Below are 24,117 nucleotides of genomic sequence, written 5' to 3'. Positions count from 1 at the left end.
CTCTATCTTTCATCTTCATGCATAGATAGCAGGACATTTCTGTAGAAAATTTGTTATTACATATGTTTCCCCAGAAGATATGACATTAGAGAGCACGAAAGGTGTCATGATCCATAGTTTGCTTCATCAAATGCTTTTCTAACTCATTTCAATTTTTCGTTCATAGTAAGTAAGTCCTTAACCCGAGCAAACTTCCTTGGGTCCTTTGGAATCAAAAAGACAATATCTTCAACTTGGACTTGACCTTGTCTTCCAATCAACATTGCCTTGTGAGTCATTTCAGTGATGAACTCTATGACAAAGTCTTCAAGAATATCCAAGGACTCAGTATAAGGATTCTGATCATCCCCAAAACCATACATCATACATTGCAATTCTTTGGAAAAAAGTCTCTTTCTTTTACCCTGTCCACCTTCTGCACCTCCTCCAATTTCTTCATTTTCTTCCTCAAAGGTGGGGTCTTCCTCCTCATCTGCCCTGACTCTAGCGGGCCAGTCCACACCGCCTCTCACTTGTGTATTTACGTACCATTTTAATGTTCAACTGAAGAGATCCTGTCTATAATGTGACAATGGCAAGGATCACTTCTAGTCGACTCTATTCAGGGTTTTCTATTCTTCCCATATGTGGTTTCCTCATTTTTTCTCCATGTTGTAGAAGTTGTAATGTTTTATGTTGTCAAATTATCTTCCAATCCAACTGATGCTTCTGTGCTCAGGAACTCCTATAACTCATTTGCTTGGCCTTTTGATTCATGAAGTTCAGTGATTATTAGATTCTTTCCTTAATTTTACTCAATTCTTTTTTCCATATGTCTGATTGTTTTTATAGAAAAAGTCTTCTAGTTCTGTATGCCTCAATCATTCTATTTCTAATCATTTCCATTGAATTTCTGATTTGCTTTATTTTACTCTCCATTTCTAATATTTCAGTTTTATTTTTGTTTCATTGCTGTTATTTTCTGGAACTTTTTATATACTTCTGGGTATTTTTTTAACTGTGGTTGTTTTTATTGCTGCTGCTTACAGTGACAAGAGATTTTTAGATTTATTTATTATTTGTCACAAAAATAAAATATCAAGAGAAATAGATGAAGGTGTAATTCTTCCTTGTTGAGGATCTGCTTATTATTATTATTATTATTTCATTTTACAAGACAGTTCCATAGGTTCTGGGATTCTCCCAAGCTCTCCTTCTACATTGATAGTTTCCATATCATTACAGTAGTACAGCTTACAGCCAGTTATAATTCCTTCATTGTACAGAGAGTCCAGCATCTTATTGTCTAGATAAACTCAACAGTTTCAGTGGAAGACCATCTTTGACCTTAAGGTAAGGCTGACAGATTATCATCCCCTCCAATGAAAAGCCACAACACAAATTCAACAACAGGAAGAAACATGGAATTTTACAACATTATGAAGTTAATTGACATGGTACTGAACCACCAATGTGTTAGAAAATGCAAGTTCTTAATCAAATCCTTTAACTACTTAATTTACATCTCAATTTTAGTTTATACATAACTGGCTGCTATAAATCTTAAAATGGTTATAGGGTACTACTATTCAGCTATCATGTGTCTTTTTTATCGTCATATTTATATTTAGCAGCTTATAGTATTCATGCATGATTTTTACTGAACTTCGTGAATTTTAGGCTAGTACAAACAGGCATACAATGCTAACAAATCATGTATTAGCTATTAATGAGTGAACAGTGTTAGGAGGGGTGTGCAGAGAAATCTTCAATACCTTAGTGAGGACTAACTGATCTTTGTGTCCTATGTAGTAAGGTATATGGGAGTCCAAGCTGACTTTTTCCTGTCTGTTCTAAGCTTTCCTTATTGCTCTCTGTCTGCCCATCTGATCTAATTTTGGGGACTCCAGAGCAGCCCCGATGGTCATTGCAAGAGAGGTTAGAGAAGCAATGTTGTAGCTAAGTAAGGACCAGAGAAGTTTCCTCTCCCAAGTCCCAAAGGAAGTTTACTGTTCTTCCATTTCTGAGGACTGCTCAGGGCTCCTGGCTGTTGTTCCAATGATATTAGACCCTGTGAGGAGAATTCTGGGCTTCTTCCATCCCATGCTGGAGATCTGGTAAGTAATGGTTGACCTCAGAGTTCTCAGCCTATGATCGCAGTCGAATTCCCTGTGATCTTGGCAGTTGGGATATAGTTCTTGGTGCCCATAATGACAGTCCTTTATGAGGTACAGGGAGTCTCTGGGGTCAGGACAAAAGCCTACTCCTGTCCTCTTGTTCCACTCTGAGATCCTGTCCTGCTCTGTGCATATGGCCTCATGTTAAGAGGCTGTCTTGGATCCCACTGTGTCTTTATAGTTTTGTTAATGTCTAACGCAGATATGAGCCTGTTATCTATAAGTTACCTGTTACAATCTTGATAGATTATACTTAACATCTTCCTCACACACACTAAGAAGGTGGAAGATTTCTCTGCTCTCCCAACCTGTTGCGGAATAACATAGGGTATTAAAAGCATATCAGGTTTTTCAGTTCTTTGATATAGATCATAAGCAGTCTGTTTCTCATTGATTGTTGGTTTATTGGTTACATCACAATATCTTATTGCATGTGATACAGGCTGTTTGAGGATGTAATTTACAGGTACTATTTTTAGGACTGACATTGTTTCATCTTTAATTAGTGTAAACATGTGGTAGGTAACCTTTTGGGATTGGCTTATTTGCGTTAGCATAATGACTTCCAATTGGGCCCATTTTGCCACAAAAAGATGCATATTGCCAGGAGCTTGAGGATTTTTTTCCAACATGTTTGTTTGCAATTTGGATTTATTCCTTTGTAAAATGTGCCCATCTAATGTGCCCATTTCTTGAGTGGTTTGTTTGTGTAGTTTTGGTTGTTTTGGAAATATTTGTATATTCTGGAGATTTGTCCTCTATCTCCTATGTAATGTGCAAAGATCTCCCATTCTGTAGGTTTCTTTTTTTTTATTATTATTTATTGATTATTTCATCCTCTATGTAGAAATTTCTTAGTTTGTTGTAGTCCCATTTGTTTATTTTGGTCTTGATTGCTATTGCTTTTGGTGTGTTTTGTTTGTTTGTTTCTTTTTTAGGAAGCCAGGGCCTACACCTAAATCTTGCAGGGTGTTTCCAACATTTTTCCTCCAAAAGTTTGAAGGTTGCTGGATGTAGGTTTAAGTTTTTTATCCATTTAGGTTTGAGCTTAGTGTATGGTGAAAGATGTGGGTCCAACTTCTTGTATCTGCAGGCTATCAAACAATTATCCCAACAGCATTTATTGAAGAGATCTTAAAATTTCCTGGACTGTTGTCTTTTTTGTAATTTTTTTTTTGTCAAAGATTATTTGGCTGAATCTGTGTGGGTTCCCTTCTGATGCATCTATTCTACTCCATTAACCCTCCTCTCGATTTGTGCCAATAGCAGGCTGTGTTAATAGCCACCGCCCTATACTATGTCTAAAGATTTAGAATGTGATCCCTCTTGTTAGATTCCTATTCTTCAGAATGGGTGTAGCTACTCCTGGTTTTTTGTGTTTCCAGATGAACCTTTGTATCATTGTTTCCAGTTCTATGAAGAATGTTTTGGGTAATTTGATTGGGATTGCATTGAATGTATATATTGCTTTTGATAGTATGGACATTTTAATGATACTGATTTTACTCATCTAGAAACATGGTATGTTTCTCCATTTTTTGAAGTCTTCTTCAATTTCTTTTTAAAGTTTTTTGTAGTTGTCTTCAAAGAGTTCTTCTACATTTTTCATTAGGTGTATTCCTAGACAGTTCGTTTTCTTTTCTGTTATTTTGAATGTCACTATGCTGGTTAGATCTTTTTCATCTTAAGGCTGTTTGCGTACACTATGGCTGTTCATTTTTTTTAAAGATTTATTTTATTTTTATTGGAAAGGTGGATATACAGAGAGGAGAGACAGAGAGGAAGATCTTCTGTCCGATGATTCACTCCGCAAGTGAACGCAATGGCTGATGCTATGCCGATCCAAAGGCAGGAGCCAGGAACTTCTTCTGGGTCTCCCACGTGGGTGCAGGGTCCCAAGGCTTTGGCCCATCCTCGACGGCTTTCCTGGGCCACAGGCAGGGGGCTGGTTGGGAAGCGGGGCCACCAGGATTAGAACTGGCACCCATATGGGATCCCGGGCATGCAAGGCGAGGACCTTAACCACTGCGCCATTGCGCCAGACCCGGCTTTTCATTTTTATTAGTTTATTTGGTACCCTGCCATTCTACCAAACTCTCTTATAAGTTCTAGGAGTCTCTGTATTGAGTCTATTGGTTCTTCTATATATGGGACCATATCATCTGTGAATAGTAATAGCTTGACCTCTTCGTTTCCCATTTGAGTTCCTTTGATTTTTTTTTCTTGTCTTATAGCCTCTGTGAGTACCTCTAGTATTATGTTGAATAGCAGTGGTGATAGTGGACATCCTTGTCTTGTTCCAGAACTCAGTGGGAAGGGTTCCAGTTTTTCTCCATTCAGTTTGATGCTGGCATTGGGTCATTCATACACTGCTTTGATTATGTTGTGAATTGTTCCTTCTGTGACTACCCTGGTTAGTGGTTTTAGCATAAAGTGATGTTGGATTTTGTCGAAGGTTTTTTTCTGCATCTATTGTGACTATTATATGATTTTTGTTCTTCAGTTTTGGATGTGGTGTATTACATTTATGGACCTCCGTATGTTGAACCATCCTTGCATGCCCGGGATGAATCCTACTTGATCCAGATGAATGCTCTGTCTAATGTTTTTTGAATTCTATTGATTAGGATTTTATTGAGAATCTTAGTGTCAATGTTCATCAGGGAGATCGGTCTGTAGTTCCTTTTCTGTTAATTCTCTATCCGGTTTTGTTATTAAAGTGATGTTGGCTTCATAGAATGGGTTTCTATTATTTTGAAGAGCTTGTAGAGGATTAGGCTTAGCTCTGTTTGGAATGTTTTGTAGAATTCTACCATAAAAACATCTGGGCCTGTGCGTTTCCTCTTGGGAGATCTTAAATTACTAATTCAGTCTCTGCCTCAGTTATAGTTTTATTCAAGTATTCTGTTGCCTCTGGGCTAAGTTTTGGTAAGTAGTGGGAGTCTAGGAAACTTTCCATTTCCAAGTGGTTTTCTGATTTATTAGAGTACAGCTGTTTGTACTCTAATATTTTCTAATGGTTGCAGTGCCTATTGTTATGTTGCTTTTTTCATCTTTAATATTATTAATCCTTATATTCTCTTGTTTTTTCCTTGCCAGTTGGGCCAGTGGAGTGTCTATTTTGTTTATTTTCTCAAAAACAAACTTTTGATTCGTGATTTTATATATTTTATCTCTATTTGGTTTATCTCTTCCCCTTTTGATGATATCTCATTTTCTATTGCCTGGGGGTCATTTTGTCGCTGCTTTTCCAATTTCTGGAGGCTTACACTTAATTCCTTTACTTGGTGTCTTTCTTGGGCCTTGACATAAGCAAGAATTCCAATGGACTTACTACTTAGGACTACTTTGGCAGTGTCCCATAAGTTGTGGGGTGATGTATTTGAGTTTTCTTGGGTTCCATAAAATTTTTGATCTCATCCTTAATTTCTTCTCTGACTCATTGGTTATTAGCAGCATATTTTTCAAAATCCAAGAGTTTCAATATTTCTGGGGGCATTTTTGAATTATTGATTTCCAGTTTCATTACTTGATGGTCTGAAAAGGTGCATGGTATGGTTCCATTTTTTTTAAGTTAGTGAGATCTACTTTGTGCCCTATCATGTGGTCAATCCTGGAGAATCGGCCATGCACTGCTGAGAAAAATGTATATTCTGTGCCTGTGGGATGGGCGGTTCTGTAAATGGCTACAAAATCCATTTGTTCTATTGTCTGTGTAAGTTCTATTGCTTTTGTGTTGAGTTTCTGTCTTCTTGAACTGTGTTTTGGTGTTAATGGGGTGTTGAGGTTTCCTAGGATGATTATAAGTGTATCTGTCTCCCCTTCAATCAGTAAGTAATTGTTTCACATAGCTATGGGCACTTGTGCTTTGTGTGTAGACATTCATAATGGTAAATACTTCCCGGTGGATGGTTTGCTTTATCATTCTAATGTGACCATCTTTGTCCCTTTTGATATTTGTCACATTGAAGTCTATGTTATCTGAAATTACAGCAGCTGCGCCATCCTATTTTTTCTCGTCCATTGGTGTGAAATATCTTTTTCCATTTCTTCACTTTCAGCTTCTTAACATCTTTTTTTTGTTTTTATGTGTCTCCTGTAGGCAGTGAATAACTGAGTCCTGTTTGTTGATCCATTCTGTTAATCTATGTCTTATGATTGATGAATTTAGGCCATTTGTGCTTAGAGCTAATATTAAGAAGATAAGATTTTGACCTATCATAGGTGTGTATGTATGTGTGTGTGTGTTGTTATCTCTTTAATTTTCTTTCCATGTGTGGACTTAAGTGAGCAAGTCTTCCCATTTGCCATCTTTGATTATCTTTTGCATCCTTTCTTTTCTTTTATTTTTTTAATGTTTCTTTATTTTTTATTGCAAAATCACATATATAGAGAGAATGAGAGGCAGAGAGGAAATCTTCTGTCTGATGATGCACTCCAAGTGACTGCAACTTCTGGTACTGTGCTGATCCAAAGGCGGGAGCCAGGAACTCTTCTGAGTCTCTCACTTGGGTGCAGGGTCCCAAGGAGTTGGACTGTCCTTGACTGCTTTCCCAGGCCACAAGTAGAGAGCTGGATGGGAAGTAGCACTGCCAGGATTAGAACCAGCACCCAGATGGGACCCTGGCATGTTCAAACTGAGGACTGTAGCCACTATGCCACCATGCCAGGCCCTGATCTGCATCCTTTCTTTCTGGGTTTACCACATTTCTAAGGAGATTTGCTAAAGATGGTTTTTTGCTGGTTTATTCTTCTAATTTCTCTGTGCTACGGAAGTATTTAATTTAATACTCAAATACAAATGTGATCGTTGCTGGGTACATTATTCCTGGTTGACAATTGTTATGTTTCAGGGTTTGAAAGATTTTACTCCATTCTCTCCTTGCTTGGAGCGTTTCTTCTGAGAAGTCGACAATGATTCTGATAGGCTTTCCTCTAAATGTAATCTTGTCTTTTCTCCTTGCTTGTCTCAGCATTCGTTCCTTGAATTTGTTGTAGGGGAGCTTGAGAATGACATGTCTGGGTGAGGGCATCTTTATGTCGAATCTGTTGTGGGTTCTCTGTCCTTCTAGGATTTACCTGGCTTTATGATTCAAGAATTTTGGAAGTTCTCTTGTATAATTTCATTGAGTACCTGTTACAAACATGTCTCTCTTTCCACTCCTACCAGAAGGCCTATAATTCTGCTACTTGACTTTGTGAGGTTGTTGTTAATTTCCTGTATGATCTTCCTGGCTTTGTTCAGGATTTTTTTTTCCCCAGCTGTTTGCCGAATTGCGTGTTTTCATTCTGGTTGTCTTTCATTTCTGAGATTATGTCTACTGCTAGATTCATTCTGTTAGTCAAGCTCTGAACTTTGTGTTGCAAACCAAGGATTTCATTTTGGACATATTTTATTCCATGATATGGTTTTTTAATTCCTTGGGCTCCTTCCATTGTTTTTCATTTTCTCTGAAGAGTTTTATGATTATTTTTCTGAGTTCCGTGACTGATGTTTGTCAATTTCTTCATATGTCATCTCTACTATTGACCAGGCCTTTTGGTCACTTTTCGGTTGCCACTGGTTCCTTCATCTGACTCATTTCTTCACCTGTAACCTCACCTCATGCCTTTGTGTTGTCTTGTTCTCTTGTGGTCTTGGTCTCTGATGCGTTGCTGGGATATTTTCTTGGGTACTTGAAGTTGATCCATGTCCTGGAAGTTTACTTCTAACCCTTGACCTCTGCTGCTCCCCTGTGGTGACATGAGTTATTGCTCTCCTTGATTTTTTTTTTTTTAAATTTCTATGCTAACTGCTGGGAGACCTAACTCTACTTCCCTCTTCCTCACTCCTGTAACTCTGCAATCCCATGGACACCTCAGTCCCAGGCAATATTAGTAGATATTATGTTTCCCTTTAATGTAGTTCTCGTGGCCCACAAAGCACCACAATCCAGTGCCTGAGGATTCCAGTTCCCAGGTTCACCAGGCCACTTTGCTTCCTTCTGTGTAAAGGCATTCCCTCCTCTGGCCAGGTTGGTTCACTCCACGTTTGCCACACATTCCTCACTTCAAACTCCCTTCACCAGGGTTTTGTTCCTGGGGTCCTCTTGCCCCTCTCTCCCTACTAGGACCGGGTGTTTCCGTGTGTTTAGTGACTCACCAAATTTCACTCACCAGATTTTGCTTGATTGTCCATAGCCCTGGGTGGAGAACTGCTTTACCCTCTCCTACTTCTTGGAGTTTTAAAGACACTTTTATAATGATTTTTAAAAATCGTTATGTGGTAGTCTTTCATTGTCTTCATCAGCTGATTCTGAGACTGACATATCCTTGTGATGCATGATGGGGAAGCATTGGTAATCTCTTTCATGGCTTTCTCAGTTGTACCTTTTTTTTTTTAAGGCTTCTGAATGTTTTGGCACTTTAACCTGTAGTGTTTTCTAGCTCTGAAATTGTTTCTTCTACTTCACTCACTCTGTTATTGAGAATTCCCATTGTATTTTTAAGTTGTTCTGTTGAATTCTTCATTTCTATTCTATTTTGTTTCAGTACTGCTATTACCTGTGTAATACATTCCTAAATCTCTTAACACCAGTATCTTCATCTTGCCTTTTAAAAGAACGTTATAGTAATTCTTATGAATTCTTTATCTGGCAGTTTCCCAATGTCTTCATCAGCTAATTATAAGGCTAACGTAGTCTTTTATTATTTTAAGTAAAAGCATGGTTCCTTTCCCTCTTCTTTTGTCATATTAGCTAATTCTTCCCTCCAGGCCATTTTTTCCCTTTAATCTGTGTCATACTCAGGACTCTGCATTGACTCTACTGGCCCAGTTTGTTGTGTGGTTCTGTGTTTCTGTCGCTGGCGTCACTCCCTTCAATGAGTTTCAGTCTCTACCTTTCCTATTGAGCGTTGGCCACAGCCTCTGGTGCCAGCAGCACCCAGGTCTCCACTATACCCTGAGATCCTATGTCATAATCCTGCCATTCTCTGTTCAGCCTTTATTTTGCTCATAGTTCCAGTAGCACCCAGTATTAGGAAGATAAAAATCTATGTCTTTAAATTGAATCACAGTGTTGTCAATGGTACTTCCTTCCCTTATGTGTTCTGCTCTAGACTTGCTCTGTGTAGTATGTGGTGTTTTTCCTCTTATTGCCAGAATCTGCTAGCAACTAGATTGGGGCAGCTCAAAGCTGATTTTGGATGTAATCATGAGATTCCAAATCAGTATGATTTTCCTGGTGGGACCAACAAAATACATTGATGATATCAGATTGCAGGGAAAATCCATGCAGATCTGTATGTTTGTTCTCCTGAAGCTTAGCCCATGCTCACCTTGCCATTTTCTGCAGGCACTTTGCTGCAGTCCTCCAAATGGCACTCAATATGCCACTCATAGCAATGGTGTGGAGAGTGGAGGCAAGCTGGGTTACAAACACCTCTCCCATTGCTGTACCTGTGCAAAAGAGGTTGGATGCTCTGTTTCAGCTCATGTTGGTATGAAATAATCAGTGTGATCTGTGGCTTTATGGCTTGATTCAACTGCATCTGTTTGCAGTGGAGCTTTGATTGCTAGTGGGATTTCTATTAACCTCCATGTCCGTATATTCTCTCTGGCACTAATTTGTCTGTTCCAAACACTGTACTCATGTGTTTTCTGCATCTCCACTAATCCTTATCCATCTCTCTTAACATGTCCTCAAACAAATTTGCCATCTCTTCTCTCATTCTGGGTCTGGGTTAGGAGTGAAAAGGAATCAGTCCGTACAAGTTCTATTTCCTGAGGGTTTTCAAACAAAACTCTCAACCCTCCTGCACTCTGGAAATAATATTCACTCCAAAAGTGGCCACATACCCAGCAACCACAAGCTGAGTAGGGCTATGGTTCCTTCACAGTCCTTCATTGTGACTACCATGGAGTTAGAAACTTTGTAAGCATTCAACATTAGTGGAACTGATACATCCTTTATGTGCAGAGCATGTTTTACTTAAAAGTCCCTTTTTTCTAATGATTCATTTCTTTTTATTGGAAAGGCAGATTTACTGAGAGGAGAGGCACAAAGATCTTCCATCTGTTGGTTCACTCCCTAAGTGGCCACAACAACCACAGCTGTGTCAGTCCAAGGCATGGAGCCAGGCTCACCATGTGAATGCAGGGTCCCAAGGTTTTGGGTCATCCTCTGCTGCTTTCCTAGGCCACAAGCACTGACTTGGATGGAAATGGATTAACTGGTGGATAATCCAGCCCCCTCATGGGATTTCGGTGCTTGAATGTTGAAGATTTGTCAATTGCATATGCCCAAAGTCTTCTTTAATTTGCCTAAGTGATGAGCAGGTCAAAATGGCCTGAATACTTTTTAGGCAGTTTGAGAAAGTACAAGTACAGGAGACCTGGGAGGCAAAAAGCCCAAGGTTTACTTAATCTTTTACCTCTATGCTCTTTGGAGTGATCTGATGTATTAATTTTTATTATTCAATACAAACAGCATCTCCGTATGACTGTGTATTGTTCAATGCTCCTTCTCATCAGCTTAGTATTAATAGTGTGCTATTTATTGATGCTGATTGCCATATATATATACATATATATATATACTTTAAATTATGGAAATTTTATGTTATGTAATTTGAAGCTCTGCTAAAGAGCATATGTGTTACAGATTGCTGTCTTTTTTCAGAGAACTGGGTTCCAATAACCATAGCAATATTCTCTGACCAAGGTTCTGATTAATCCAAGTTGAATACAGTGCACATGTTTCTTTAACTTGTTGTTATGTATTCTTTCTACTTAGCTATATTTTCAGTGTATATAATACTTTCTGATATTTGACATTGTGTGTCTCAATTGAGCAAAATTGGATATAATTTTTCATTAAGGGTGATGCACGGAAATGTGTACAAAATGTGTAATGGGTAAGTTAAGCTGATTGCAATATGTCCTATTATATCATGTTATTTTCACAATAACATTAACTTTACCTTCTTGTTAAAATATTTTATTTTAAAACTACTCAAGCTTAAATTTTCAGATATTAATTTTGACATCTACATCTAATTACTTATTTAAGTCATATAGAAGTGGTAATTTTTGTAAGGAAATGACATTGATACAACACATGGCAGGTTTTAAATGGTTGGAAGAATTCTGTCTAAATAAAAAAAGCTTATCCTAGCAAGGGACACAGTAGGCACTGAGTTGTGAAACAAACTATGTGAGCGAGCCTCATTCAGCTTTAGAGATGTGAAACAAATTGTTCCAATTTTAAGAATATATTTATAGATAAATAACACAAAACTTTATTGCACCAGCTACCGAAAATGTTAAACTAAATGGAATGGGGATCCAAGATAAATGTTTCACATCGAAGTGGTGGTATCACATTTGTTATTATACATTTGTTTTATTTTTTCATGATGTTTACATAGTAAAGGACATATGCCCATCTGGACCACTGGCTAGGGTGGGAAGAGTCAAGAAATGGGAAAAAGTGGATTAGAAAATTGCTTCCATTTTTTTTTCCCTTCTGTATCTGGGAAAAGGGGAGAGAGAAGAGGAAAGGACCACTCCCAAATGCAAAGATGGATCAGCACCTGGGAATAGGAAACAGCCACTCAGTGTCATTCCGGGATTCTTGACATGGAGCGTTTTCCAAGGGTATTGCTGAAGTTGTTTTCATACTTCTAAAGTGTTGATTTCATTGTTCCAAAATTGAAAAAGCCGTCCAAGGTCTGTTGGCTGACATAGTTCACCTTAGAGTGTACACTTGACCAGACACTTTTGTAGAAAGTTTGTCTAGGAGAGTTGACGAATTAGTAGGAAAAAAAAGTTAATATTCTTAAATATGCATGTAAAAAATCAGATCATTTATAAGGGGAGACCAATCAGACTCACAGCTGACCTTGAGTGACCTTGAGTCTAATAGGAAACTGTTGTCAGCCCAAAATAAATTATCAAGCTAATCTTTCCTTTGACTTTGAAAAAATGAAGGGAAATTCATCCACATCAAACAAATTCTCAAAGCATGCACCTCCACTGTCTTGTATGTAGAGGCTGTTCTACAAATGCTTCTTAAAGTAGTCCTCCTGATGAAGAAAAGAAATGGTACCTCCCAAGTTCAATGGAAAATGTGAGCAATGGCCCAGTAAGAGAAGACTAAATCAAAAATGAACAACACACTGCTTAAATGACAGTACCAAATCGCTACCTATTAATAGCAAACTGTGGATGTAAATGGATTAAACTCATCATCTAAATGTCATAGATCAGGGGATTGGATCAAAAAGCAAATGGCACCCATCCGTTTCCCACAGGAGACAGTTCTCTGCAACAATGATTTGTGTAAACTGACAGTGAAATGATGGAAAAGAATATTCCAGGCTAATGGAAAGGGAAAAAGAGATAATGTAGCCATTCTTACTTCAGATAACATAGACTTTGACATGAAAAGCACTAAAGCAGATGAAGGACACCACATCATGGTCAAATAATCTATTCAGAAAGAAGAAATTGCTTTAATAAATGTTTATGTGCCAAATGCCAAAACCTCTAGTTATATGAATTAAATTTGAATGGATTCCAAATGAGACATTGACTTTAATATGATAATAGTGAGATATGGTAATGCCCCACTAGCTTCATTCCAGAGATCTATGAGCTGAAAACTTAACAAAAGCAACACCAGAGCATCCTGATAATAGAACAAATGGACTTAATAGATGCCTTCAGAACCTTCCAACATATAGAAAAAAACAATATATGAAATATATATATATTATTCAGTACATGGAACCTTCTCCAGCATTGATCGTATTACAGGCCAGAAAACTAGGCCAGAGTTGGCAATTTAAAAATCAAAATCATGCATGCTTCTTCTCAGATCAACATGAAGTAACTCTGAAGATTAGCAGGTCAAAATACCCAAGAAGATATGCACACACATGAAGACTAAAGAATATTATGGGCGTAAAGATGGCCAACGGAGTTAGAGTGATGTAACCGAGGGTCCTAAAAGTTAGGGCAGCAGCAGTTTGAAGAGAGCCCGAGAAGAAAAGAACCGCGGAAAACATTGTGGGAAATTCCCCAGTCCTGCCAGGACTGAGAAAAATGGCATATGGCAATAAAGCAATCATGAAATACTGGGACCAGCAACCTGAGAAGGACAAAAAGGGAGCCCTGGATTGCAGAGACTCCAGTGAAATTTGGGGAGCGAACCTTGGTGAGTCGCTAACACAGGGGATAACCCACCCTTAGCAGGAAGCAAAATCGGACAAGTGGGGAGTGAACCTCACTGAGTTGCTAACAAAGGGGAGAGCCCGCCCTTAGCAGGAGGAAAATTGGGCTAGTGAAATTGGGCTAGCAAAATTCAGGGCATGAACCTTGGTGAGTCGCTAGCACAGGGAAGTGCCCGCTCTTAGCAGGAGGAACTTGGGACAAAACCCTTGAAAGGTGCCTAAACTGTTGGCTCAGTCAGATTTAAACAGGCTTGGATCTGAGCAGAGGGCAGGACACAAAGAAAGGAAAAAAAAAAAAAAAAAAAAAAAAAAAAAACTAGGTCATCAAGACTTCAGGTCAGCCACCAGGTGGCAGCAGACATCAAGGGTGTGAGGCCAGCAATACCTTATATCATATAGACATGGGGCTAAGTCACAGGAAGATAAATGAGTCACAGGAAGGAACCAGTGCCACCCCAAAAAGTCACCAAAAGGCCTGGTCAATCGCAGAGATTACAGATGAAGAAATTGAAGACCTATCAGATAAGGAGGTCAGAAAAATAATTATGGAACTCTTCAGAGACAATGAAAAACGATGGGAGGAACTTAAGGAATTAAAAAACCACGTAATCACAGAAACAAAATTAGTCAAAAAGGAGATCCTTGACCTCAAGCACAGAGTTGAGAGCTTAACCAAAATAATTATTGCAGCAGAAGACAAGATATCCGAATTGGAAGATTCCCAGAATGAAAGCAGGCAGATTATTAACCAACTGGAGATACAACTGAGCAATGCTAGGAAGGCAATCGAGGAGATGAATGACAATATCAAGAAGTCAAATATTAGGATCATAGGCCTCCCAGAAGGTATAGAAAAAGAGACAGGCATACAATGGGTGCTCAATGAAATTATACAGGAGAACTTCCAAAATGCTTGGAACATAAGTCCAGTCCAAATCCAGGAAGGCAAGAGAATGCCCCACAGGTTTGACCCAAAAAAGATCTTCTCCAAGACACGTGGTAATCATGCTTCCCTCCAACAAATGCAAAGAAAGAATCCTGAGGCTAGCATGAAGCAAAGACAAGCTTACATTTAGAGGCAGGTCCACCAGGATCACTGCTGACTTCTCAGAACAGATGCTCCAGGCAAGAAGAGAATGGAATAAATCTTTCAAATGCTGAAACAGAACAATTGCCAACCAAGAATAATGTATGCAGCAAAGATTTCATTTGTATTTAAGAATAAAATTAGATACTTCCATAGCAAGGAGAAATTAGAAGAATATGCACTACTCCCAGAGGAAAAGGAAGCAAACCATAAGAAAGGATGGCAAATGGGAAGACCTCCCCACTGAAGTACACGCAAGGAAAGACAATTAGATACCAACAACCTCAAAAACACACATACATGGCAGGACAAAATCGCAATCTCTCAATATTAACCCTGAACACAAATGGCCTAAATTCATCAGTCAAAGGACATAGATTAACAGACTGGATTAACAAATAGGACTCAACTATCTGCTGCCTATAAGAGATGCATCTAACCAAAAGAGACACTAAGAAACTGAAAGTTAAGGGATGGAAAAAGATATTTCACACCAATGGATGAGAAAAAAAGGCTGGTGTAGTGGTCCTAATTTCAACATGATAAACATCAAAAAGAACAGGGAATATATTGTTGAAAGGAAAGATCCATCAGGAAGTAATTACCATTATTAACATTTATGCTCCAAGTCCAGATGCACCCAGCTATGTGAAGCAATTACTTATAGATTTAAAGGGAGATATAGATAGACACAAGATAATCCTGGGGGATCTGAACACCCCATTAACACCAATAGATAGATCAATGAGACAAAAGCTCAACAGAGAAGCTACAGAGCTCACACAAACAATAGAACAACTGGACTTGGTAGACATCTATAGAATATTTCATCCAAAGGCCGCAGATTATACATTTTTTTTTCAGCAGTGCATGGCACCGCCTCCAGGATAGACCACAGGATAGGACACAAAGCAAGTTTAACTAACTACAAAACAATCAGAATCATACCATGTACCTTCTCAGACCATCACGGAATGAAACTGGAAATCAGCAACACAAAATGCCCGAGGAAATGCGTAAAGTCTTGGAGGTTGAACAATATGCTATTAAACAAACAATGGGTTAGAGAAGAAATTAAAGACAAGATCAAAATATTTATGGAAACCAATGAAAACTCAGATACAACAGTTCAAAACTTGTGGGACACCTCCAAAGAGGTGTTAAGTGGTAAGATTATTGCAATTAGTGCTCACGTCAAGGCCCAAGAAAGACATCAAATACAGGAATTAAGCACACACCTCCAGGAATTGGAAAAACAGTAGCAGAATGACCCCACAAACTATAAAAAATAAGAAATTATTAAAACAAGGGAGGAAATTATCAAATAGAAATGAAAAAAACTATACACAAAATTAATGAATCAAAAAGCTGGTTTCTTGAGAAGATGAATGAAATAGACACCCCAGTGGCCCGATTCACAAAGAAAAAGCAAGAGAAAGTGAGAATTAATAGCATCAAAGATAAAAAGGCAGCATAACAACAGACACTGCAACCATTAAGAAAATAATTAGAAATTATTACAAAGAACTATATTCCAACAAATCAGAAAACCACTTGGAAATGGAAAGTTTCCTAGACTCCCACCACCTACCAAAAACCAACCTCAGAAGCAACAGAAGACCTGAACAGACCCATAACTGAATCAGAGATAGAGTCAGCGATCAAAGATCTCCCAACAAAGAAAAGCACAGGCCCAGATAACTTTATTGTAGAATTCTACAAAACATTCCAAACAGAGCTAACCCCAATCCTCTACAAGCTCTTCAAAACAATAGGAAAAGAAGCAACACTTCCAAACTTATTCTATGAAGCCAACATCACTTTAATCTCAAAACCAGATAGAGAATTAAAAGAGAAGGAAAACTACAGATCGATCTCCCTGATGAACATTGACGCTAAGATACTCAATAAAATCCTAGCAATAGAATGCAAAAAACATCAGAGAGATCATTCATCAAGATCAAGTAGGATTCATCCCTGCAATTCAGGAATGGTTCAATATTCATAAATCCATAAATGTAATACACCACATCCAAAACTGAAGAACAAAAATCATATAATAATCTCAATAGATGCAGAAAAAGCCTTCGACAAAATCCAACATCACTTTATGCTAAAACCACTAACCAGGGTAGTCATAGAAGGAACAATCCACAACATAATCAAAGCAGTATATGAATAACCCAATGCCAGCATCAAACTGAATGGAGAAAAACTGGAACCCTTCCCACTGAGATCTGGAACAAGACAAGGATGTCCACTATCACCATTGCTATTCAACATAATACTAGAGGTACTCACAGAGGCTATAAGACAAGAAAAAAAAATCAAAGGAATTCAAATGGGAAACGAAGAGGTCAAGCTATTACTATTCACAGATGATATGGTCCTATACATAGAAGAACCAACAGACTCAATACAGAGACTCCTAGAACTTATAATAGAGTTTGGTAGAATGGCAGGGTACAAAATTCATTAATAAAAATGAAAAGCCATAGTGTATACAAACAGCCCCAAGATGGAAGAAGATCTAACAAGCAAGTTACCATTTAAAATAACAGAGAAATGTATGAAGTATCTAGGAATAAATTTAATCAAAAATGTAGGAGACCTTTTTGAAGAAAATTACAAAACACTTTAAAAACAAATTGAACAAGACTTCAAAACATGAAGTAATATCCCATGCTCCTTGATAGGCAAAATCAATATCATTAAAATGTCCATACTATCAAAAGCAATATATACATTCAATGCAATCCCAATCAAATTACCCAAAACATTCTTCATAGAACTGAGAAAAACGATACAAAGGTTCATCTGGAAACACAAAAAACCAGGAGTAGCTAGACCCATTCTGAAGAATATGAATTTAACAGGGGGGAATCGTTGTCCAGGACCTCTGGACATACAATAGGGCAGTGATTATCAAAACAGCCTGGTATTGATACAAAGATAGAGAGGAGGATCAATGGAACAGAATAGAAACAACAGAAGGAAACCCACATAGATACAGCCAATTAATCTTTGAGAAAAATGACAGCCCAAGGAAATGGGAATGTCTCTTTAATAAAGGGTGTGGGGATAACTGGATGATAGCCCGCAGAAACAAGAAGATAGACCCATATCTCTCACCATACACTAAGATCAAATCTAAATGGATAAAAGACTTAAACCTACACCCAGAAATCTTCAAACTTTTGGAAGAAAATGTAGGAAATACCCTGAAGATTTTAGGTGTAGGCCCTGACTTCCTAAAAAAGGAGACCAAAAGCACTAAAATCAAGACCAAAATTAACAAATGGGACTTCATCAAACTAAGAAGCTTCTGTACAGCAAGGGAAACAATCAACAAAGTAAAAAAATTAACCCACAGAATGGGAGAAGATCTTTGCACATTACATAGGTGATATAGGGCAAATCTCCAGAATATACAAAGATCTCCAGAACAACCAAAACACTAAAACAAACAAACTACTCAAGAAATGGGCACGGGAAATGGGCAGACATTTCACAAAGGAACAAACCCAAATGGCAAACAAACATATGAAAAAATGCTCAAGTTCCTTGGCAGTAAGGGAAATCCAAATTAAGACAATGAGGTACCACCTAATGACAGCAAGGATAACACACATACAAAAAAACCACCAACAACACTTGCTGGAGAGGATGTGGGGAAAAGGGAATCCTACTCCACTGCTGGTGGGACTGCAGACTTGTACAGCCTCTATGTAAATCAGTATGGAGAACACTCAAACAGCTCAAAATCTGCATACCATATGATCCAGCGACAGCACTCTTAGGAATATATCCAAAGACCTGCTACACGAGAAACCAGCATGCACCCCTATGTAAATAGCAGCATAATCGGTAATTGCAAAAACATGGAAGCAACCGAAATGCCCATCAACAGAAGATTGGATAAGAAAGCTATGGTTCATCTACTGCATGGAATACTACTCAGCTATCAAAAAAAAAAAAAAAAAAGAACGAAATGCAGTTTTTTGTGGCCAAATGGGCCCAACTGGAAACCATTATGCTAAGAGAAAGGAACAATCCGAAAAAGGTTAAATACCACATGTTTGCCTTAATTTGAGATGAAATGATGTCAATCTGGAAAATAGTACCTGTAGGTTGCAATATTATTACAAGCTCAAACAGCCTGTTTCTAATGCAAGAAGATAATGCAATGTAATCTATAAATCAACAATTAATGTGAGTCAGACTGCTTATGATCTACATCAAAGAACTGTAAAATCTAAAACACTCTTATACCCTATTTTATTCCATAATGGGGAGAGAGTGCAGAGAAATCTTCCATTTCCCTAAAAAGTGTGAGGAAGATGTGAAATATAACCTATCAGGATCATATCTGGTAACTCATAGACAACAGACTCCAGTTGGCACTAGAAAATTAGAAAATCGTAAAGCTACACAGGAATAAGGGGGGGAATCGGGAGCAATCCTGACAGCCTCTTAACAGGAGGTTATGCACGTGGAGCAAGGGGGAGGGGGGAACCTGAGAGTGGAGCAGGTGGACAGGAGGAGGCTCGTATCCCAACCCTGAAGACTCCCAGATCTTCACCATAGATTATCAATATGAGCACCAGGGACTACATCCCAACTGCAAAGGATATCACAGGGAATAGGAGTGCCTTCAGAGGCCGAGAACTCTGAGGTCACCCACCCCCATCTGGATCCTCCACAGCAGGTGGAAGAAGTCCAAACTCTGCCATACAGGAACCAGCATCATCGGAATGACAACCAGGAGCCCTGAGTGGTCTGCAGAAACAGAAGAATAATAAACTTCCTTCAGGACTAGGGAAGAGAATTTTTCTGGTCTTTGCCTGGTTCTGGTTCTGGGTCCCCATCCTCTCTGACAATGACCATCAGATTGCTCCAGAAACCCCTCAGAAAAAAAAAAAAACAAAGATACAAACAAACAAAAACCCTAGAATAGATAGACAATGACAATGAAAGCTTAGAATCAAACAGGAAATGGTCAGCGTGGATTCACAAATACCTCACTATGTGGGACACAAAGATTAGTTATGCCTCACTGGGGTATTGAGGATTTATCTGCACACTCCTCCTAAAAATGTTCTGCACTTCAACTGTTGACACATGTCTTGTTCGAGTTATAAACTAGTTCAGACCACCTGAAAAACAACCAGGTTCAGCAAAATCATGCTGCAACACTATAAACAGCTAAACACTAAAATGAGAATAGACACAACACAGCTGAATAGTAATCTATAGCCATTTTAAAGTGTATAGAACCCGGTTGTATATAAACCAAAATTGAAATGTCTATGAAGAAGTCACAGGTTGTGGTTAAGAACCTGCATTTTCCTTTTAACACACTGGTTAATACCATGTCAATTATACCATTACATTGTAAATTGTTGTTGATGTTATGTTGGGGCTTTTAATTAATTGGGATGATACTCTGCTGGCTCTACCTTCAGACCAGAGATGGTTTTTCCAAGAAACCGTTGAACTTACTAGGACAAAAAGATGCTGGACTTTATGCTTGGTAAATACTTTCAAAGATCTCAACTGAATTTGAACTGTGGTAATGCAACAAGGTGGAGGATTTCACCATGGGCGGAGGGTTTAGGAAGGGTGGGAAGAATCCCAGTGCCTATATCACTGTGTCACATAATGCAATGTAATTAATACAATAGAGGAAGTTTTAAAAAGACTAAACAATATTATGTTAAATGAACAAAGGGTTATATAAGACATTATTTATGGTATATATTGTAGAACCAAAGTCTCAATCAAGAGACTATTTGAACTTATAAGACAGTTGCCTGCGTAGCACACTTCAAAATTAATAACCATTTATAGACATACATAGTACATACAAAAAGTTTCATGGCTGAGAAACACTTGCAAATATATCGACTTTTAACTAACAGGGAGGAATCTGAAATGCTTTTCAATAAACCTAAGCAAAGATGTGAAAAATGTGAAAGATCTCTATGATGAAAATTGAAAAGCATTAGCAGAAGTCAATAAAAGACATTAAAAGGTGGAGAAATGTACCATGTTCTTGGATCGGCAGGACCAACAGCATCAAAATGTCCATGTTTCCAAAGGTAACATGCAAATTCAATATGATCCCAATGAAAACCACAATATCATTCTTCTCAAACATAGAAATGAGAAAGTAAAAGTTCACCTGGAAACACAAGAGTCCATGGATAGCCAAAGCTATCCTGAAAAATGCTTGTGTCTAGGCCTGCAAGCAGGTGCCTTGGGCCACTGAGGATGAGGCAACAGTGCTCTTTGTTCCAAAGGAACAGCTGGGACAAGCTGGTGAGGAATGTCTGCTTTATTATGCACAGATTTCAGATTTTAAAGGGTAAGGAAGGGGAGAGCAGGAGGGAGCCTTCCAGCAGAATCCACGTCCACCAAAAATGTTGTAATTGGCTGTATGAGACATCTATTTCCCTCGATCACCCAGTCATATCAGAGGTCATGTATCACGTGCAGTCCCCTAGACTTGGAGGTCATGTTGAAGGTCACATTCTATATGTAGGCCTGAAAGCTGTGCCTCAGTCCATGGGGAAGGTAAGGCTTAGGCAACACTCTGCAGGCAGCAGGGCAGGGCAGGGGCCTGGGAGATCACCCACATCTTCCCCCTCTGCTTTTGGAACAAATTCTTCCACAAACACTTCTACCAAAGGGGCAGTTATAAATCCTGTGATTCTAGGATTTGGTACAGAGATCTGAGGACCAATTTTAACCTAAGAACTTCATAAGCTATAGCATCACCTTACATGCAGAATGCCTATCCTTGATACTAAGTCCAATACACTGTGGAAATGAAAAGGTAACTTCACCAGGGATGAGAGACCCTAACTGCCTATTACCATCTGGCTTGGCATATCCCTCCGGGAAAATGGTTACTGGCTGCTCTCAGCAACACAGGGCAACAATCATTGGCTGCTTCATGCTGAAAAGGGGCATTGAAAGGCCAAGGGCATCAGCAGGGAACTCTCCAGGGATTTCAGTTCTAGAGGTCCCTGATAGAAGGTAGAAGTCATCGAGTTTCTGAAGCATTGAGTGAAGTTTGGAAGCTTCTCCTGTTGAATCTTGAGCATTAAAGTGCTAAGGCCATTTTGCATCTAGGCAGGAAACAGGCAATATTTGATGCTCTAAAGCAATTATACCATCCTAGAACGTACCACAATAACACAGCACTTGCTGTAAAGACTTATATGAATCATATAGTAGCTGGCAACAGATCTACACAATGATCTAGCAGGTTTTAGTCATCTTCTATAGTAGGACTTTGCAGAATTTTACATACTGATGGCAGAGACAAGCAACTAACTGTTTCTAAGAGAAAAAGTCATACATTGACAATTAGGGAACAAAAGAGTCTTAGGTAGACAAACAGAAATCCTCACTAAGTTAAGAGGTGAGGGCGACATGGACTCTGCATCAGAGCAGGAAAGGTGTTCTACACCTCCATGGTTCTAGCAAAAATCTTGATGGAAGGCTGGGAAATAGCCCAGTAGGGGCCTGGCCAATGGAACAGGCTGAGAGTAATAGGCCAGCAAATCAATGTTCCTGGATGTTTAAATCTTCTATGTTAGCTTCTATCTCCATTCTGAATGGGAACAATGGTCTTTGTGTCAATTAGCTTCGGTTCCTGAGAGATCTTTTTCGTCACTCTAAAAGGAAAGGATACCAAAGCTAGAGATAAGGAAAGAGTAAGATGCTCTTCCATGTAGAGTGGGAAAACTTTGTTTTCATTTACCATGAGAACCATCTAGGCCTGGTAGATTCTGATCTAGTGCTGCACCGGAGTCTGTGTATTCTGGGCTGCTTCAGTCCGAGTGGAAGACTCAAGGGGATGTGGTTAGCCCCAAATTATCAGCCTGCAGGGACAGTTAAATCTACAGTGATTGATAGTTATTTAAAACAGTCAAAGTTCTAGATCATAGCCTATTATTATATTACACACAGCTAATTCCCACAACCTGGTTCTTTACTCTAAGCCAAAAACACCAGATGCAATGAGGTATCTTAGGCTTATTCCAGCAGGGCAGGAGCAGGGTGGAGGTGGTGGAGATCAGTAGGAAAAGGGAAGATGGAGGCACCTTGGTCCCCTTATGTTCTGGTAGGCCTGCAAGGTGTGGTGGGGCAAATTGGGAGGGATTAAGAGCAGTCCCTAGGGGATTGGTATCTGCAGATGAGTGCCTAGGGATGTTTGATGAGTGGGTGGGGTTGGGAGTTCTGGACGGGATTCTCAGGTGAAATGCCGAGTTACAGCTGACTGGTGGATGGCTATACCGGTGTGAATTTTGTGAGCTGTGTGAAAGAAGGAATAGTGCCAGGCATATATCTGTATCCATGATGACCTTCAAATTTCTCCTCACAGTGATCTCTTTGCAGTTGGGACACGGTCCTGGGAGTCCCTCTTGACAGCCTTTGTGAAAAAGTCTGCTGCTTTTACAGCAAAAGCTCTTGGGGGACCTCAGAATGTCTCACTGGGACTGGGATTACAAACCTTCTCTTGTCCTCCTTTTCTGCTAAAGGATCTCTTTCTGGTCTGTAGAGATAGTGTAATCACCTTTAAGAGGTAATAAAAGAGGGGTGGGGGGAATCCCCAGTGCCTATAAAACTGTATCACGTAAAATAAATAAATAAATAAATATTTAAAAAAAGAGGTAATACGGAGTCTCAAATGTCCCATTATAAGCTTCTGGAGCTTTTTTTTTTTTTTTTTTAATGTCCATAGCAGTTAAGGTTAGTCACTTATAAATCACCTGTTTCCCACAGAGTTAGTTGAATATGATAAATACCACATCAATTTTACTTATACCTTGAAATAATTTAATAGTGCATTAGAGTTCAGTTTTATAACAAATTGTTCACTATAATTTCACATTGTTTAAAATGTCACAAATGAAAGCTTAAGAGTTAAGAGAGACTAATGTCTTTTTTGAATTCTAAGTTTCCCAAAGTTGCCATGGATATGCAGATGAAGTCAGTTTGCAAAACATTCATTACAATAAAAGATCTTCAAGGTAGAATTTGCAAGTCCAGAGGACAAGTTTTGTGGATTAGTTCTTTTTTTTTCTTGACTTTTTGTTTTTCTATCACTTTATAAAGATATTTAAAAAATGGGTGGCCAGGCAACAGAAAATTTGGGATCAGGTAATTGAGGTCTGGATGGATCAAAAGTAGCCAGCTGTTGGCAATAGAACGCCAGGCTAACAAAATCAACATACCTAGAATTGACACCAAAGGGAAGCATTTAGCCAAGGTTCCAATGGGTGTAATCTCACCTTCTTTCCATTCAAATTCAAACTGTGCAGCTTGACTCTGCACTTCTGATTCAAAGACTCTGGAATTCATATACTCCATGGCCACATACCAGCAAATAATACCCAAGATAGGAGTTCCACAAAAAGGAAAATATCATCTAACACAGAAACTAAATCAAAGGGTGAATGTCTCAGAGTACAAACTGGGGGTGTCCACCACTAGGCAAAATCTAAATCCACAAATCAGGATGGAAAAATGTCAGAACCCACTGGTTAGGGCACACAATCTCAAGAGCACACTTGATAGGGCACAAAAATCTTAGAGCCCACTGGGTAGGATACAAAATAGGACACAAAATTTCAGAGTCCCACTGGA

At 38.8% G+C, this 24,117-nt stretch overlaps 1 pseudogene; it reads right to left on the bottom strand.

Moving 5' to 3' along the window:
- Positions 1 to 91: 91 nt before the first annotated feature.
- On the bottom strand, positions 92 to 23,841 carry LOC121145791 (annotated as a pseudogene).
- Positions 23,842 to 24,117: the final 276 nt, after the last annotated feature.

Source organism: Ochotona curzoniae, unplaced genomic scaffold (assembly GCF_017591425.1).
Source record: "Ochotona curzoniae isolate NIBS_2020 unplaced genomic scaffold, NIBS_Ocur_1.0 scaffold_3835, whole genome shotgun sequence".
NCBI lineage: Eukaryota > Metazoa > Chordata > Mammalia > Lagomorpha > Ochotonidae > Ochotona > Ochotona curzoniae.
The sequence above is the reverse complement of the archived record's forward strand: the minus strand, read 5'-3'. Positions and strand labels throughout refer to the sequence as shown.